Source organism: Paroedura picta, chromosome 14 (assembly GCF_049243985.1).
Source record: "Paroedura picta isolate Pp20150507F chromosome 14, Ppicta_v3.0, whole genome shotgun sequence".
NCBI classification, from domain to species: domain Eukaryota; kingdom Metazoa; phylum Chordata; class Lepidosauria; order Squamata; family Gekkonidae; genus Paroedura; species Paroedura picta.
Window position 1 is genome coordinate 36096178 of NC_135382.1, and position 18824 is coordinate 36115001.

At 49.4% G+C, this 18824-nt stretch overlaps 1 protein-coding gene and 1 long non-coding RNA gene across 12 annotated transcripts in view; one reads left to right on the top strand and one right to left on the bottom strand.

Annotated features, from left to right (window-relative positions):
* LOC143823712 (uncharacterized) overlaps window positions 1–17200 on the bottom strand; it is a 41162-nt gene extending 23962 nt beyond the window's left edge. Inside the window, exons 1-2 of the long non-coding RNA XR_013226561.1 lie at window positions 16810–17200; window positions 16099–16185 (exon numbers count right to left, since the gene is read on the bottom strand). This is a non-coding gene — a long non-coding RNA (uncharacterized LOC143823712). The remainder of the gene's footprint in view (window positions 1–16098; window positions 16186–16809) is intronic.
* Window positions 17201–17644: 444 nt separating this feature from the next.
* The window catches only part of CHD9 (chromodomain helicase DNA binding protein 9), a 72299-nt gene continuing 71119 nt past the window's right edge, over window positions 17645–18824 (top strand). For 4 of the 11 annotated variants that reach the window (XM_077310993.1, XM_077310991.1, XM_077310999.1 and 1 more), the window contains exon 1: window positions 17646–18086. The gene's annotated coding sequence lies outside the window, so the exon portion shown is untranslated. Of the gene's footprint in view, window positions 18087–18824 lie in introns of all 11 variants that reach the window. The other 7 variants (XM_077310998.1, XM_077311002.1, XM_077311003.1 and 4 more) reach the window with 3 other exon arrangements.

Genomic DNA, 18824 nt, shown 5'->3' on the forward strand with positions numbered 1-18824 from the left:
TGTATCCAAGCACAGAATTAAGGAAAATTCAGTGTCTTTAAGAAGAGGCGATTGTTTACTGATATCATTCTCTTTTTGCAGACCACTAATTCCCCTAAATCCTCACTGACAGCATGAGAGGTATCCTGCAGCCAGAAGGACAAATGGGTGGAAATTATGGTCCCATCTTAATAAAGCTCAAGTATACTTTGGGTTTTGCAATGTGGTTAGATTCAGGCCGATGACTCCATCTAAACATGATGTTAAAGACTTTTCAGATCTCCAGAGCTTTCATTAACATCGAGCGACATAACTTAACCATGACATCACGCTATATTTTAAAAGAGCAATTAGACCAGGCTTTCAAAGGGCAAGCACGCATCTCTTTAAAGTTGTAACAAAGTCATTTAACCTCCCGCAGTCAAGCAAAAGCAAGTATTGCAGAGAATTAGTATCAGAATATGGGTTACCTTTGATCAGAGAGGGTGACATATTTTATTTGTCCCCGTGGAGCCAGTTCATTTCCAAATTGGCCCAAATGAGCAGAAAGAGGATTTTAGTGATGTTTAGCGGCTTCCCCTGAGAAGTGTCATTTATCGAGATCTCTTTGGCTCCCTTCAAAGTTCCTGAGAGGATCTTCCTGAGCAGAAACTTCAGAATACTTTCCAATTTCATTGTTGAGTCCAATCCGGCAAAAATGGACGGGAATGTGGGGCCCCCGAAGGAAAGGTGGATATGTTAATGTCCCTTGAGGTTCCTCAGACGTTTTATAGTAGCACAAGATCCTGGATCTGCTTCTTGTTTTGCTCCGGGCAAAATTTAATGGCTACTCCGGCAAATACAGCATCAAGATCCATTGGTTCCTGTGGCTAGACTTCTTCTTGGTGGAAGGTTAAGTGTTGGGCCGAAAGTCACAATCCAGACAGGACATAAAAGAGCAACTTCTAGAGAGGATCCTTAAAAGACAATTCAAGCCCAGTTTTTCTCCTTCTTCCCCCGTCCCTGAGCTGGCAAGAATAGAGAGACAAAGTTCATTTGCCAAGGTGCAGCCTGGGAGAACCAAATAAATAAGTTTAGCTCCTCAGTCATGAGGCCCATTTTGCAGGAGAGATTCCCCTTCTTTCAGCTGTCACCAGCTTCATCCTTCGCAGAGGCACTGGGGGTGGATTTGACCCCGGTTCCTTCATCTGCCCCTGGATCGTTCTCTTTTTCCAGAGGCGGATCTCCGGGCTTTTGGTCCGTCTCCACCACGGTCACGTTCTTGCTGGCGGTGCATCCCATCCTACTCCTGTGTTTCCAAATCAGCCAGGGGCCAGGGCTTCTTCTGGAGACCGGTGTCGCTCAGATTCCTCAAAAACAGAAGCTTTTGTGCAGTCCCCGTTCCTGTTCAGAGCTAAATAGCTCTTCCCGAGGTGACAGGGAGCGAACCAATATTTGTGTTTCTTTGACAACCGGGGAGTTGCTAGTCAGATGGTCCTCCATCAAAGCTTGTGGCACTTCCTCTCCTGCTAAGCATGCCTGCATGCTAAGAAATGATTCCTTTTGATTGGCACGAGTTCCAGCCCACTGGCTCCCAATTGCCGTGCCCCCAAACGCTTCGGTTTAGTTCAACCTTTTCTTAAAGAAAGGTCCTGAAGCCCGGTGAATAGCAAACAGGGCTGACACGTCAAGAAGCCTCGGTTGCCACGACGATGGGGTGGCCTGGCCTTGTAAATATTTGCTGCCTTTTATCTCGGATACAATCCGTGAAAGTGGCACGTATATTTTAAGCCACAGAAGAAGCATGTACAGTACTGGGTTCACCTTGCACTCTCCTAAGAATGAGGTCGCTCTGGAGTCGATACAGCTGCGGTTACTCACCAGAAGGCGTTCGAGCCAGAGGACACCGGACCTACTCACCTGGTTGGCGAGGCTAGAACATGTGCTTTTATATATGAAAATACATATTTATATATTTAGTAGGGTTGCCAAATAGTAGATGGGACCTGGAGTTCTCCTGGGATCACAACAGAGCTCCAGAGAAAAGAAAGGTTATATATAGCAAATTGTATTATTCAAAAACTAGGGGCCAAGCCTGTTGCATTCAGGAATACAATGGGCGCTAGATTGGGAACCTGGAAAGGCTGCAGGCTGGAGGCCCCTGGGGGAGGGACCTCGCCAGCAGGGGCAGCTCTCACTCAGCAGGGATCTGTAGCCTCCGAGCCTCGGAGGGAAGTGGAAGGAGGAGGGGGTGGTCACGGGTGGGGGCAGAAGGCTGCTGGACAAGGCAGGATATTCGGTCGGCCATGGGAAGAGCCATGTTTTTTTAGCCGCCATGTTAGTAGAGTGATGTTTTAATGGGAATTTTAATGGGATTGGTTGTTGTGACCCGCCTCGAGCCTGTCGGGAGAGGCGGGAAATAAATCTAATAATAATAATAATAATAATAATAATACGGGGACATCACCAACTGGTTGTCTGACGGACTTGATGATTTCGCTTATTTTAATTGTTTTATTGATTTTGACTGCTTCTGTATTTTAGCAGGGTTGTAAGCCACCCAGGGTTGTAAGAGCCTCTTGTGGCGCAGAGTGGTAAGGCAGCCGCCTGAAAGCTTTGCTCATGAGGTTGGGAGTTCGATCCCAGCAGCCGGCTCAAGGTTGACTCAACCTTCCATCCTTCCGAGGTCGGTAAAATGAGTACCCAGCTTGCTGCTGGGGGGTAAACGGTCATGACTGGGGAAGGCACTGGCAAACCACCCCGTATTGAGTCTGCCATGAAAACGCTGGAGGGCGTCACCCCAAGGGTCAGACATGACTCGGTGCTTGCACAGGGGATACCTTTACCTTTACCTTTTAAGCCACCCAGAGACAGTGGCACGGATAGGGGCGCTCGAGAAATTTGCAAATAAATAAATAAGGTTGAGGGAAGTCAAGAGAGCAGGAGCCTTCAGGCTGTAAAAAGCGGAGTACAAAAACATATTCCCGAGTCCCCTCAGTCAGCCCGTCCCACAATTTGGGGGCCACAATGGAGAAGGCCCATCCACAGAGAGTTGTTCGTTGGCAGGGCCAGCCACAGGCCGTGCCGAACGTTTGCTATTTCAACAGTTGGCAGAAAACCCTTCGTTCCTTCCCCCCTTCCCTCCGCCGCTCTTAACTGTGTATTATTGAAGTTGATACCTGAAAAGCAGACTTTTGTGTACTGATGTGTTGCAAACAGATCACATAGCAACAGCCAGCTCTGGCTGGCGGCAGCCAACCCGTTGCCATAGCAACACAACTCCTTCTCTCTCTCTCCCCCCCCCCTTTTCCCGTCCTGCATTTCCAGTTCTCAAAGGAAGCACATAAAACCAGCAGATGAACGGGAAGGGATATTTGCTGTACATTGCCCAATTTTTATTTTTATTTTTAAGGAGAAGAAGAATTTGCTTCTCTGCTCTGGTTCGGAAGTAGTGAACCAGAAAATACAAAACTTGTGCCCTAATGCCAGGCCTGGCTGAGGATGGAGTGCTATCCAGCAGCCGTGCTTTAAAAAACACAGGAAGGAAGGAAGGAAGGAAGGAAGGAAGGAAGGAAGGAAGGAAGGAAGGAAGGAAGGAAGGAAGGAAGGAAGGAAGGAAGGAAGGAAGGAAGATTGTGAGTGGGTGGGCAGGAAGGGATGTGCCAGTGTTTGTCTCTTGTGGCCCTTCCTTGCATACTCAGGGAATTGCTGATCACCATTGTGGGATGGTGAATTCCCTCCAGGCCAGGCTGGAGTCTGCAGATTTTTGGTAGTGGTGGTGGTAGGGGATCACTTGGGTATGAAATTGGGGTCACTGTGGGTGGACAGGTAGTTGTGAGTTCCTGCGTTGTGCAAAGGGTTGGACTAGATGACCCTGGAGATCCCTTCCAACTCTATGATTCTATGATTCTTTGTTGGTTCCCTGCTCCCACCTGGAGGCTTGCATCCCTATCCAGGTGACTGAGACCAGTTCCCATGGAGACAATGGCTGGTATCCATTCAGAAGTACAGAGCTGCTCTTGGGGATACGGAAGCCCTGGGCTGGGGATGCAGAATCACTGACGCTCACATTAACCCCCTCCCCCAGCTCTCTTTGTCCAGGGCCAAGCCAGGACATCCCTTGCAGTTGGGAGCTGTCAGCAGAAGCTGTCTGGCCCAGCCTCTAACGGAGCAGAAATACACCCTGACTTGAAGTCAAGCCTCTTTAGGAATTGCCAGAAACTCTATGGCACTACCATAGTTTTCCAGCAATTCCTAGAGAGGTACGACGTCACTTGGAGGTGACATCACTCTGTTGCTGACGGTGACCTCCTGCTAGTTGCCATATTGAACCTGGCCAGCTCATGACCTCAGCTTCCTCTGACGCCATCCAAAGCTGGTGAAACTTTGAGTCCCCAGCTGCCTATTACTCATCTTTATTTTCTACTATCGAAGCTCCTCAGCTAGAGAGAAGAAGGAAGTCCTGTTGAGTGCCGCTCCATGCAAAAATATCTTCTCACCTCCCCAGGTTCCGCTCCTGCTGTTGTGTATTTCTCCACTTCCACACACCGAGGGGGAGGAAAAAGAGAGACGGCAACAGCCTGTTCTGAGCCTCCTCACAACACAAGCTGTGTTGGCGTAGCTGAGAGGAGGGGAAGGGGGGAAACAAATCTGTCAAACAAGTCAATATTTTATGTCTCCGCTTTATCAGATCATCTGAGCCTAATTAAATCCGACATGTTTCGCTTTGCAAAATCCAGGAACGGAGGCCGAATGTCACGTATCTCCCCGAATACATATATTGGGAGAGAACGCAGGGGCAGTGTGGCATAGTATTTAGTGCGCTGTCAGAACAGTGAAGCCTGGGTTCGGGTTCAACTCCCTCCTAAACCTTGCTGAACACATGGGGGGGGGGGGAAGGGAATTTGTTTTTGTAGGGTTGCCAACCTCCAAATGGGACCTGGAGATCTCCCAAAATTACAATTCCCATGGAGAACATGGCTTCTTTAAGGGCGGATTCTACAGTACAACAGCCCTGTGAGGTTCCTCCCTAAGCCCTGCCCTCCCCAGGCGCCACCCCAAACCAGCTGTGATTTTCCAGCCTGAAGTGGCCCATCTCCTGCACACTACCCAGGGCTTCTTGGAGGAAGGGCAGGACAGATATGTAATATTTCCTTCTCTCAGAAACACTATCCATCATGCAAGTGTGTTTTTCTGGGGAAGACGTTCATAGATAAAGGTTCCATTATTTTTCAGGTAATCCCTTTTCATGGTGGATGTTATGACCAGTGCCCAGAGACTTTCACACCCATGGAATATTGCACTTTCAATCCACTTCCAATGCACTTTAGCAAACGTTTGCAAGTGGATATTGCTGTTACGCAAGGCTTTGCCACATTCTTATTTTCCTAGCTTGAGTTTTCTGTTGCGCCAGAGTTTTCCCCCCTCCGTTCTCCATTTTTGCTCCCCCTGGTGGCGGATTCCATATTGCATCCATTGACGTCAGGCATGTCTGCCCACATATTTAAGCAACAGGTTTTTATGTCACACATAAACCGATGTAATATCAAACTGACCACTAGAGGGAAGGAAAATGCAGAAGAGGAAACAAAAAGAAAAGAAACAAAGCAACAGGAACACCGCAACAAGGAAACTCTTCACCAGCTAGAATAGATTAGAAATCCTCTCTCGACTCTGACCTGCCTAGAATGGGAGTGATGAAAAGGGCAGTCAGGTCACTATAGAGATGACCAGAGCTGGTTTTGCCACTGCCTAGCTCTGCATAGAGACCCTGATGCTCCTTGGGGATCTCCCCTCCACATACCCAACAGGGTCAACATGACTTAGTGACTCTAACCTTCTGCCTGCCTTGACCCTTTCCTGTTCAGCCATGTCCATCTTCCTAATGGCTGGCTTTTGCCCCCCCCCCCCTTGCCCATCCACCCTTCTCATATGATGCTGTGTCATCTCTGCAGCGCTTTTTCAAAGGCAGAATATTAAAATCCTCAGCCAGCTCCTGCATCTTGGGTTATTAAATTCTCTCCGCTATCTCTCAGAGGTCAGACGGCTTTTCCTTTTCAACCCATTTTTATTCCAAGTCTCATTCCTTTTTATTCATGTTCCGGATAATCCCTTTTCTCATTATATATTTTGGGCCTTCTTAATTAGTTTTTGCACTTTGGAAGCTCGGAATCTTTTTAATCCTCTTCCCTTCTCCCCATACTGTCCTCCACGTTGCCAATAGCCAGGTGGGGCCTGGAGAGCACCCAGAATTACAACTGATCTGCAGACAACATTGGTCAGTTTCCCTGAAGAAAACGGCTGCTTTGGAGGGGGGATTGCCCAGCGTGATACCCTGTTGAGACCCTCCTACTACCTTCCCCAGGTTCCCCACCCAAATCCCCAGGATTTCCTTAACTCAGAATTGGCAAGTTTGCAACCCTATTTCATGATATTCCTCTGTACAGTTAATGTGCCTTTTCTTCTAAGGGCTGTCATGGTTTCTTAATTAACTTGCTTTGGGATGTCCCTCTGCTCTCTGCTTGTTTTGAGTTTCCTAAGCACGTCCATAACTAGTTAACACTTAAATACATATATATATTTATTATTACTATTATTTCAGCCATGAACTGATACAAAATGTTGCCGGAGGTGGTGCACGGGCTCCCTCTGGTGGTCGATGGTGAAATGATTCACGACACATCCGAGAATCACAATTTCTTCCGGTTCAGTCTAAACGGGGGGGGGGGGGGGATCCATACGTTAAAACAAACCTACTTGAGTGTAGGTCCCTTTTGAATAAGCTAAGCCTGGCTCCAAATAAATAGATATAGGATTTTGTTGTAGTTTACCTGTGGCACAAATAACACAACTGCTTACTAAAATGGGAAGTGTCTATTTTCAGCACTGGCAAAAACTGTTGCAAACTGATGAGACAATATCATCCATGGCTTCTTAAGTATTCCTGGCCTTCCATCTCCCTTCCCTAATTTCTGAGCCATCCCACTAACCCAGACCATCTGAATATATTAGCTTGTATAATGCTAATAAGCCCTTCACTGAGCTATGATTTTTGGTAGAATTTGACTTAAAATCTATTGGGTTGAATGTTAAAAAAAAAGAAATCAACTGGCCTTGGAAGCTCAGGTGCTTTACACAGAATTCCCAATACTCCACATTTCCCAGTTAGGGGGGAAATGCTACTCAAAGCAATTACAAAGATGGCCTGCCTCCCAGGGTAACAAAAGAAAGTTTACTTATCAAGATAGAAGCAAATCTTACATGATGTATTCATGGAGGGACATTTCACTTATTGTGAATGGATGAAAAAAGTTATCTTGCGTCAGCTCCAAGCCTAGATAAGAGAGAGAAGATGAGAGGTCCTAGAAGTCAAGCAAGGGGCAAAGAAGTTCAACTTCTAACCCATGAGAGGGCAAGGCTGACAGCCAAGCATACCTGAGAGAATTCTCTTCCTCATTCTGTACATGTTGTATAATATGCTTTTAATGGACTTTAGAAGCAAATTTTCCTGTTCCACACAGGAAAACCCAGCTGCAAAAGCATATCGAAAGTGCATTATCCAACGTGTGCAGAATGGGTTAAATCTTTTCCCTCCCGGATCCTCTTGCAGGCAGAGTTGCAATATCCAACACAATTAAGCTCCAAGCAGAATCACATGAAAAGCCTTGAGGCTTTGCAGGGTAAAAAGGCAAAACATGATTCTCCAACTGTTTACAACATTTGTTGGACATGAGTAAATGAGTGTGCCAGAGGCTAAAATTAACCTCAGCTGAATCTACCCTTCTCCTTTGATGAGCTGTCTGCTGAGGTGCCTAATGAGAGAGTGATCTTGGTGCTTGACAGAGCAAGAGAGATGGAAGGAAGGAAAGGACAAAGAGCTGTGAAGGAAGGAAGGAAGGAAGGAAGGAAGGAAGGAAGGGAAGGAAGGAAGGAAGGAAGGAAGGAAGGAAGGAAGGAAGGAAGGAAGGAAGGAAGGAAGGAAGGAAGGAAGGACATATGAGAAGCCGTGTTAGATCAAGCCAAAACCCAGATGCCATCAGAGGTCCACCAGCAGGTCTTCTCCAAGTTATCATTCTGATATATAAGCCAACTTGGGTCATTTCATTCCCTACTCTTCCACATGCAGCCTGCTAGGGAGCCTTGGGCCAGTCACAATTCTCTCAGAGCTCTCTCAGCCCCACCTACCAGAGTCGCATTTCTCCCAGAGTTCTCTCCTACCTCACAAGGTGCCCGTTATGGGGAGAGGAAGGGAAAGCGATTGAAAGTCTCTTTGAGACTCCTTTGGAAAAAGCAGGGTACAAAAACCACCTTCTTCTTATGAGGCGCTGCTGCTGATTGGGCTCACCGTTCTAGTACAGTGACCATAGTGTCATACTCTGTTCAAATCTCTGTGGTGAGCTCCCCCTCCCTGGCAGTCTTCAAGCAAAGGTTGGATACACACTTTTCTTGGATACTTTAGGATGCTTTGGGCTGATCCTGCGTTGAGCAGGGGGTTGGACTAGATGGCCTGTATGGCCCCTTCCAACTCTATGATTCTATGACTCAGTCCCAGCAGGAGGATGTGAAAGACTTCGGCTGATATCACAATATTGACAATACCCTGGCTGAGAAAACCTGTTTAAGCTTGCATTTCATATGACACATGGTGGCTCCTAATCAACATGATATGGCCTTCATGTAGCGTTACCCACCTGGGGACTGTCAACCCTACTTCCAGGGGTTGTAACCAATCCATCCTTGACTGTACCACTTCTGCACTTGGGCGTTTTCAACCCACAGGCTGCTAGGATTGCTGCACGAATGATGCAAACCCATCCGGGGGCAGGTCGAGTAAGAAGGGCCACAAACACAGGAGTGGTAAAACCCTTGCGAAGGGCCAAATGCAAACCGGCATCGGGATAAGAGAAACCTCCACGTCATGCAGGCGACACGTTGCGTAGATACGAGATGCACGGGCAGGAGCATGACAGAGGCGGCTTTGGAGGAAAATGCACAGTATCGACACTAGAGGGCGTCGGGAATTCATCCTGCAGAGAGCACTGGCTCGAGAATAAACCGGATTTTGTTGCACTTTGAAGCCGGTTTCTGGGCTGTGGCCACCACAGGCCTCCCTTGAGGGGAGAACAGAGATGAATGTCAAATTGTGGCGTTTCGGGCTTTTGATGGTGCCGTACAGGGAATTCATTTCCTTCATTTTCTCCTGAGCGGGGACCCAAAGAGAGTTGTTTTGGTATAGCGGTTAAGGAGTAGTGGGCTCTAATGCAAAGCATCAGATTAGATCAGGGGTGAACAAACTGTGGCCCTCCAGATGTCCATGGACTACAATTCCAGTCTTTTGACTTAAGCTTCCCCATACCTTTGAGCCAAAGGCTAATATATATATTGTTTAAATCCTGTGAAGAGCGAAGGACTGATCATAGCGAAGGACTGGAGCATCAGCAAATATTAAGTTGGAAAAACAACCACTGGTGAAAATGCCACTTTGAAAACGGTTTAAATCTGGAGGCCGTTTTGGTTGTTTTGTGACGATTAAAAGAAGAGATAAGACATTTCTATTCATATTTATTGTTAAATTGTTTAAATGTTAATTATAGCCTAGGGTAGGGTTTTTTTTTTCTGTTACTTCAACAGCGGCAAAAGGAAATTATGGATTTCTTACTTTATGCTACACCTTCCTGAAGGGACTTGGGGTGGCACACCACCCTCTTAATTTCACAACAACCCTGTGAGGTAGGATAGGCTGAGAGTGCGGTTGATCCAAGGTCGTTCAGGAAGCTTCATGGCTAAGGAGAGATTTGAACCCAAGTCTCCTGAACTTTAAACCTGCACTCTAACCACTACACCACGCTGCATCTAAAAAGCAACTGAGAGGGAGATTCAGTCCCAGTCCTAACTAGCTTGGGAGCTGACCTTGGAGCAGGGGTGGGCAAACTGTGGCATTTGCTGGCAGGGGCTCATGGGAATTGTAGTCCATGGACATCTGGAGGGCCACAGTTTGCCCACCCCTGCCTTGGAGGATCTACATAAAACCCTGCACCTGCAACACACAAAGAAAATTTCACCTGGGTGACCCTGTGATCCAACTAGAAGGAAATATGGTTTGCTTCGAGCCAGATGCTAACCCATAATATCCAAGCATTTTAGAGTTACGCCAGAAATGATCTAATTTCATTTCAGACAATTGCATTAAAGCCATATACTCTGTTTCCTCCGTACTTATGCTTCAGGAAGCCAAAAAGATTTTTTAAAAAATATCTAAATTGCTAAATTACTTCCTGTCCAGTAGGAGCTGCGGCTTTCTTCTTCATCGGACAATGCCTGCAAAAATGGAACTTTCAGGCTGGTATTTGTTGTTGCATTAACCTCATCGTTCCAAAAACGAACCCCAAAACGATGCAGGCAACCAGACCAGGCAGTGAGACCAGATTTTGGGGAGGGGGGGGCTTTCAATGTTTCAGCAAAAGCAAGCAATAAAACTCTGCTACGTGAAAAGGAGGGTGTGAACTGAACCTCTCAAAATTTTGGGGTAATTGAGGAAAGCAATGAAATGAAGAACCCACGAGGTTGGGGGATTCTTGGGAGACTGGGGAGGGGCGGGGCTTGGGGAAGAATTGGCTCTATGGGAGGCTTCCTGCTTGTGTAGATACACTTCCTCCCTGCTTGCCTCCGGAACAGCAGTTAAACAACAGGAGGACTGCAGGCAACAGCTACTCTGTAGTTCTCTCTGTCTCTCTTTCTATATATCGTTATTGCTCCTCTGAATAAAAACTATTATATTCTTGCAGCAGCCTGGTGTTCCGCCCTTTCTGTGTGTTTGGATTCCGCCAACAATATTGGTAATTTGGGTCTTTGGTTCTGGGGACTCCAAGACACCCGAAATGGACGGATGGGGAGGGTGAAGTTCCAGCGACAGAGAAAATCCTGCAGCAAGTCTTTTACTTTATGCTCCACTGGCATAGCATTCCTAACCTCGAAAGTGTATGCTCAGAGAAACAGGAAACCTAGAGGCACCTCTGGCCTCTCGCCTCTTCTGCCCTCTCCTCCTATGACTGGTTGGTTTTAGAAGGAACTGAGGTGCCCTGTTCTAATGCTTGCATTGGACTCCAGCCCCGGCCCACAGAAACTTGTGCCCGCACTTGGGGAATGCGTCCCGCCAAGATTCTCCATGCTCACATGCCAAAGAGACGGCTGCCGGTGGATTGAGGGGCTCATAAGATTTGAGTAAGCCAAGAGGGTGCCCACTAAAAGAAAAGGGGAGGGGGATGCCTGCTTAGGAAACACTACAAAATTTTGGAAATTACATCTGCCACCCTGGTACCTAATGCCTGACGGATGAAGGAAAAGTGAGATTTGGATCAAATGCTTGGACCAACTGAAGCGGGGGGGGGCACTTTTTAATAACTTTCTTGGTTCCCCCCACATGCCACATTAATACACCCATCCGGGAGGAGAGAAGGACTTGTTTGCTCTTTCATGGGCTGAAAACTGTATTCGACCCCGTGTAGGCCCAGCGCTGAGAGCCAGGGTGGGTAGTGGTTAAAGAGCAGCAGATTCTAATCCAGGGAACCGGGTTTGATTCCCTGTTCCCCCACATGCAGCCAGTCTGGTGACATTGAGTTCTTCACAGTTCTCTTGGAATTGGAACCTGAGGCGGGAGGAGTTTGGGAAGGAAAGGGACCTGATTGGGATGCCAGTCTCCAGAGAGGATCTGAGGAAGCCCTGGGATTATAGCTCATCTCCAGACGAAAGAGATCAGTTCCCTTGGAGCGTGGACTCCCTTCCTGCCCCTGAAGTCTCCAGTTATTTTGCAACCCTAGGCCTTAGCATGTTATCATGCCCGGAGTCCACCTTGCAAAGTAGCTACTTTCCCCAGGGGAACTGATCTCTTCTGCCTGGAGAGATCAGCCACCATTCCACAACTGGCTTTTGATTTCAAGAAGAAGGAGCAAACTTTGGGGCAGTTTCCCCTCCTCTCCCCCTTCCTTAATAAGGCTTGGCTTGTCCTTCTGGGAAAACTCCCAAAGAAATTAGGCGTCGGGGCCCCACGGATCATATGGTCACCATCTGAACATACGGTCTGCAGACTTCTCCATGCCCTGGCCTAATCAGCACAGTGGGTGGGGGGGGGGACAGGAAAGTTGAATTTTCGGGCCTCCAGCAGTTTTGCTTCCAGCTTCCCTCCCCCCTCCAATCTCCTCCTCGGCCTGCCTTTGCAGCTTCCCCTCTGCCTCCAAAAATCCCAGCCTTCCAAACAAAAAAACCCACATACACCCTGAAAGCAATTCTGTGGGAAGGAGAACCAAACACAAAGAATGACATTTAGGTTCAAGTGTGACTCCCAGCCGGTGGGTGCCTCTCCTGCAGGCATCCCCTCCTAGCATCCCCTTCTTCCGTCCTTACTGCTGCAGCTCCCGACGACATCACCGCGGAGCCATTTCCTGCGCTGGCAGCGGCGTGGACTCATCTGTGCAAACAATCGCACGGGGAAGCAGCTGCAGAATAAAGCGGGGAACTCACAGAGGGGGAAATATGCATCGCTAATCAGGCTCCTGAAAGGCTTCTCGGTGGTATAAATTTCTGCCCTGTTTTTCTCACCTGCATGGAACCACGCTAATCGAGGTACCTTCGCCAGGAAAAGGAGGAATGGGGGTTCCAGAGAGGAAGGGCCTGGTGGGCAGGGTTGCCAGCCAACCCCAGTGGGTGGCTGGAGCTCTCCTAGGGTCGCAACTGATCTTCAAATTGGGTTCTCCTTTGGTGTTCTCCTGCTATTATCACTGATCTTTGGATGACGAAGATCATTTCCTCTGGGGGGGGAACAATGGCTGCTTTGGAAAGTAGGGGCTGCCAGTTCCGGGTTGGGAGACACCTGGAGACTTTGGGCGTGGAGCTGGGAGAGGGTGGGATTTGCAGCAGGGAAGACCTCAGTGGAGTATGATTCTATGGAGTCCACCCTCCAAAGTAGCAGACATCTTCTCCATGGAATTTTCTGTCTCTTTACTTTGGAGAGGAGCTGTAATTCCAGGGCATTCCCAGGTCCCACCTGAGACTGGCATCCTTATTGAGAAGGTGGATTCGGTGGAATTATATACCCTGCAGAAGTCTCTCCATTCCCCTCCCCTCAGAGAGGCTGATTCTGTGAAGGTTCAAGTGGGTGGCAGGTTATGGTGGATGAGCGAGAGGGCTGTGAGTGTCCTGCACAGTGCAGAGGGTTGGACTAGATGACCCAGGAGGTCCCTTCCAACTCTGTGATTCTATGCCACCCTCTACAGGTTCCACACCCAAAATATTCAGAGTTTTGCCAATCTGGAGCCGGCAACCCTCTCTCCAGATGACATAAAGCTGCTCACCTGGAGAAAATGACTTCCTTGGAAGGTCTTCTTAATGGCATTACATCATGCTAGGTCCCTTCTCTTTCCAAAGCCCACCGTCCTCAAGCTGCACCCCCTAAATCCCCAGGTCTTTCCCAACCCAACCCTACAGGTAGGCTAAAGGAAGGAATCTCAAAGTGGTTTGCATTTGCCTTCCCTTCCTCTCCCCACATCAGACACCCTGTGAGGGAGGTGGGCCTGAGAGAGCCCTGAGATTACTGAAGAGGAAGAAGAGTTGGTTCTTGTATGCCGCTTTTCTCTACCCGAAGGAGTCTCAAAGCAGCTTACAATTGCCTTCCCTTTCCTCTCCCCACAACAGACACCCTGTGAGGGAGGGGAGGCTGAGAGAGCCCTGAGATTACTGAAGAGGAAGAAGAGTTGGTTCTTGTATGCCGCTTTTCTCTACCCGAAGGAGTCTCAAAGCAGCTTACAATTGCCTTCCCTTTCCTCTCCCCTGTGAGGGAGGCAAGGCTGAGAGAGCCCTGATATTCCTGCTCGGCCAGAACAGCACTATCAGGGCTAAACCAAGCCCAAGGTCATCCAGCTGGCTGCATGCGGACGAGCAGGAAATCAAACCCAGCTCATCTGCTCTTAACGATGACACCATGTTGGCTTTCTAGATGAGGTTGTCCCTGCTCTGTACGTTCCACTGTTTCATACGTTATCCTACCAGCGATTTCCGCACTTGGTTTGTGGTGATTTTTTTTAAAGACATAAAATACAATTGCAGTACAAGATCATCTGAGGTGGCCAGCCACAGCGGCAAAAGGTTTAAAAGGGTATAACTCTATTTAGGATTGTACTGACGGTCTCCTTACATTGTCTTCCTACTTCCAGCATTCGTAATTGCTTCCTGTAGGCTTCAGCCGGTTCAATTATTTCCGGTTCTCTCCCAAATCAAGAATTATCCGTTCTTGTTGGGGAAGAAGTCAGGTGGGGAGGAAGAAGTCAGTTGGGGAAGAAGTCATGCATTTTACTTCCTAGCCTAACCGACTGACCACTATTTCTTTTGTGGATTATTATTCCATAACATCATTGGCTACAATAAAAGTAGCAACAAATCCCCACCTCAGCATCTGATAATTAACAAATTATTCATGAATGCCCTAGCCATGGGAGAACAGGAAGTAATTAATTAGGAACAAAAGGAAAATTGCAAGGGGAAGCAGAATTTCTGCTGAACTGGACTTATTTCTGCATAGTGTAGGTCAACGGTCAAATATTACCCCAGGGATGGACATTGCAGAATTTTTATGGGGTATATAAAGTGCTAAATTAAGAGCCATTTAGAATCCCAATCTCGATTCCCCGCAAACCTGGCTACAGAAAATTGGTGACTAAGCTAACAGGAAAGATCCGAGGATGAAAGCGTTTTCGATTTGACCAAGTATTGAATCGCTTCATTAACAATTTTGATGGTGTGGCAGTTACACATAAATTAGTGGCTAAATTTCAGGAAGCACTTGGGAGATCTCTCGCTATTACAATCGATCTCCAGACAACACGGATCCATCCCGCTGGAGAAAATGGCTGGAGAAAACTCGGAAAGATGGACTCTATAGCTATACCCTGCTGAAGTCTGTTCCCCTTCCCTAACCCCCCACCCAATCTTTACCCACCCACCCCCCAAAAAAATCTCCAGGTATTTACCAACCCAGAGCTGGCAACCTTACCATAATTATTAATAGCCTGATCCTAAATATCTTTTACTCCGAACTAAGTGAACTTAGTGTATTCCCAGGAGTGTAAAATGTACAGATACAGTCCCATTGCAATCCTAAACCCACTAAGAAGAAAGCCCCATTGAATTCAAAGAAGCTTCGGATATATCAGTTTTGGGAGCATCTCTCAAAACAGATTCAAACTTAATTTTGCAAATCACGTCTTCTATTCAAGAGTTCTTCTGTGAGAGGCCAGAGGAGGGATCTCAGCATGCTAGGAACGTTGCAGAACTACAGTTCCCATGATCCCTCCTGGGTAGACAACAGTGCCACCCTTCTAAACCCACTGATGTCAATGAATACAGCAGGGTGTGTAACTTTTATTTAGGATGGCCTTGTTCTTCGAAAGGTGTAACTCTGTTTAGCACTGCACAGTCTGTCTCTGGTATTCTGGCTAGTTGCCCTATGCTTAAAAGCCTTCTTTGCATACTCAATGCCTACGCAGGAGCCGTCTCCCTTTAAAACGACCTTTCCGCTGAGGACCTTTGATGAGGTCAGAGGCTCTCTGCGTTTGCTCCTTTATACACAGCGCAGGAAAAGACTTTGGGTTTTCAGATTATGCAGAGCTGTGACGGCACACAGATTAACAAAAAGGAATACCTTCGGGGGGTTTTGGTCTCAAGGAGAATTTAATTTACAGGGTGTTGCCATGTTTGCAGACATTCCCCTCCCAAATCAGGCGTAGACTGAAGCCAAATATTTCCCTGCAGGCGAGGGGGGGGGGAATCTAGACGGGGATCTCCTTCTGTGCCGCCCACTTAACTGTCACAGCAGGAAGCACATGCTTGCGCCAGGGAGAGCATCCAGCCTGGCTAATAAGGCAGCAGGAAGTGTGGTTGATGTCAGCGTGAGAAAAAAGGAGGAATGATGCTCGGCTGTGTGAGCATATCTGGAAGACGGGGGGGGGGGGGCAGACTGCAAAGCGTCTGCAAGGGGACACCCACGGTCAAGCAGAGCTAGTCTTTCACTGCAGCCCTTTCTGGGGAAGTCACTGTATTAAAGGGCCGCAGCATTAGGAAGGTTGAGAACCACTGCTCTAGGCTCTTACCTACCTCACCATGCTGTTGTTGTGGGGCCAAAATGGAAGAGGCAAGACATGTCAAAAGCTGCTTGGGGTCCCCACTAGAGAGTAATGTTGTCTGCAGGCAAATAAATAAATTAAATAATGAATATTCAAAAATTTAAAAACTTTTTATTCATAGCAATCAAAAAACGTAAACTGCGAGGTTTTTTTTAAATTTATTATTAGATTTGTTAACCGCTGCTCTTGGGATTTGTGGCTTGATGGTCACCATGGGAATGAGGATGCAAGCAAGGGCATCTTAGTGCTGTTATGAGCCAAGATTCATTAAGAAGAAGACTTCCGTGTTCAAATGCATTCTATAAAGCCTGGACCAGCTAGGCAACTCCAGTGTTCTTGGTTGGGATGAATCAGCAACAGGGCTTCCATGTGCCAAGGAAGTCTAGCTTTGAGGCATCTGAACTGGCCTCTGTGGGAAACGTGGACCTTCAGTCTGATGAGGGGAACTAATACAGCCTTTTCCAACCTTTTAACCCGTGAAATATGCTTCGGGCTTCATGCCACATCTCTGTCACACCTCCAGTGCAGTGCACATAGCATCACTCGTAAAATATAAGAAATAAAGAATAAGATGCTTGCTAAATAAGAAGGTAGTTTCATTTTTGTGTACAGTCCCTTGCCTGAGCAAAACAAGGAAGCATTGGCCAGAGCCAGCCCACCCCTCCAGCATCTACCTATTTACCTTTTAAAATTATGTCCATTTTTTTTATTCCACCCTTCCTTCAAAGATGTCTCTCACACAACAACACTGTAGAGTAGGCCAAGAGTGCAACTGGCTTGGGATAACATGGAGAATTTCACACCTGGGCAGGGATGCGAACCCAGGTGCCATCATCACGCATTTTCCAAATTTTCCCCATGTTTTGCTTCCTTCAAGGAACTATGTGCAGAATCCTTCACAACAACCCCGCGAGGCGGGCTAAGTTCCAGAGAGGGGAAAGGGCACCGAGATCCCTCCCGCTTTTCAATTCTTAATATCCATTCCTAAGCCCCCTTAGCGACGCGGCCCGGATTCGAACCCGCTTCTGCTACGTCCGGAGTCCGCCTCCCGAGCCCCCACGCCACGCGGGGCCCGACGCCCTACGCCTCCGCCCCACCCTCTTTCCTTTCCCTTCCCTTCCGCCGGCCACCGGCGCAGCCAACCGACGAGCGGCTGAGAAATATGCAAATCGACCCCCCCCCTCACATCCCTCCCCCCTTCCCACACACCCGTTCCCTCGCAAGCCACGCACGCACGCGAGTTCCCAACCGCCAACCTCCGATGTGTCCCTCCCTCGGGTTGGTGGGAAACGGTGGTGAAGGGGAGGAGGAGGAGGATGCTGGCCGAGGCGGCCGTTGACGGGGAGGCGCGCGCGCGCGGAGCGGGGGGCGAGGAGGTCGCGCGCGCGCCTCCCGCTGGGAAGCGAGAACTTGGCCCATAGAGCGAAGGGGGGCGGAGGAGGAGAAGGAGGAGGGAAGGAGGGAGGGGGGAAGAAAAAAAAAAGAAAAGAAAAAAAAAAGAGGCGGGCCGGGAGCGCCTCGCGCCGCGCCCCGCCCCCTGCGCCCCTCCCCCTTCTCCTCAGCCGCCGCCGCCGCCTCAGGCCGGGCCCTGGCCAGCCGCCTCCCCCTCCCTCAGCCAAGCCCGCCCGCCCGGGTTCAGCTCGGCGCTTCCTTCCTCCGCCAGGCGAGGCAGGGCAAGCCCCGGTGGGCGGGAAAAGGCGCCCGGGCGAGGGGCGAAGGCGGGAGGAAATCCCCCCCCCCGGGGAGCCTGTGAGGGAAGCAGCGAGAGAGCGAGAGCGGGGGGAGGGGGGAGTGGCCGCCGCCCTCCTCCTCCTCCTCCTCAGTCCTCCTCCGGGTCGAGCTGTCAAGCCCGGCATCGCCTCAGACGACGCCTCAGCCGCACACGCCCTCGCCGCCGGGCCAGACGCGTGCTCCGGGGAGGAGGGAGGCGCCGCCGCCGCCGCCGCCGCCCCCGGCCGGGTGAGTGAGCCCGGGAGGAGGCCCGCGACGCCCCCGCCTGCCCTCCGCCCGCCGAGGCCAGGGAGGGGGGGAGCGGGAAGGGCGCGCTGCTGCTGCTGCTGCTGCTGCTGCCGCCTCTGCTGCCACCCCCCCCCTCCCTTCGCACGAGGAGGGCGTCGCTGGGCCTGCTCGGTCACACCTCTCTCGTCTGCTTCCTCTGCCCTCCCTCGCCGAGTCTCTTCTTCGGGCCCTGCAAGAGGGGCTGGTGCATTTTAGGGGAAGGGATTCGCGGTGGGTGGGTGGGGTGTGCGTGCATGGGTGCATGCGTGCCTGGGTGGCAGGGAGGGTAAATGGGAGCGGATCTGGCCCCGGTAGCTGCTCCTCGCGCCCTCTTTGGACACAGATCTTGCCTTCCGGTCACTTTCTGCTTGGGAGGGCCAAAACGGGGAGGGGGGGAATGGGGGTGGAGGGGTATTGCCTGGCGAATGGATAAAGGGGGAGAGGGTGGCAGTGATGGTGAAGCGGGGGTTTGGAGGGGGGATTCGGCATGCAGAAGGGCCTGAGATTTGCTTTGCAGGCAGAAGGGTCTGAGATTTAGGAGGGGATTGGAGGAGCACCTGTCAGGAGGGTGTGGGACTGGACTGGATGGCCCTCTGAGGGCTCTTCCAGCTCTGGGTGATTCTGATTCGATCCCTGGTAGGTGTAGTTCTTCTCTTTTAAAAAAAATCAGGAAAATTGGTAATAGGAAAGATCTCTGCC